Source organism: Triticum dicoccoides, chromosome 5B (assembly GCF_002162155.2).
Source record: "Triticum dicoccoides isolate Atlit2015 ecotype Zavitan chromosome 5B, WEW_v2.0, whole genome shotgun sequence".
In the NCBI taxonomy this organism is placed as follows: Eukaryota; Viridiplantae; Streptophyta; class Magnoliopsida; order Poales; family Poaceae; genus Triticum; species Triticum dicoccoides.
In genome coordinates, this window is record NC_041389.1 from 587,895,585 (window position 1) to 587,895,897 (window position 313).

A 313-nucleotide genomic window follows, 5' to 3' on the forward strand; every position below is an offset into this window, starting at 1 on the left:
ACTTGAAGAATAACTAAGGATATCAAGAAGCTTTTGGATGTAGGCAAGCTTGGAGCTGCTGTTTCAATGTCATACTTTGATAGTTGCCTTTTGGAGCTGTTGTTTCTATGTGTAATACTTTAAGTCTGTTGGCTGTACCGGACTATTTAAACTCTGAACTATGCTGTGATGGTTGAACTGATGTTGGACTGTTAAGGGTTATGTTGGAGGCCACTTTATAACTAATGTGTGCCTGTTATGTTGGACAGATGCAGTTTTATTAATCCCTAGAGCTTATTTGCTGAAATTTACATGATCAAACCTGATGGTTGTT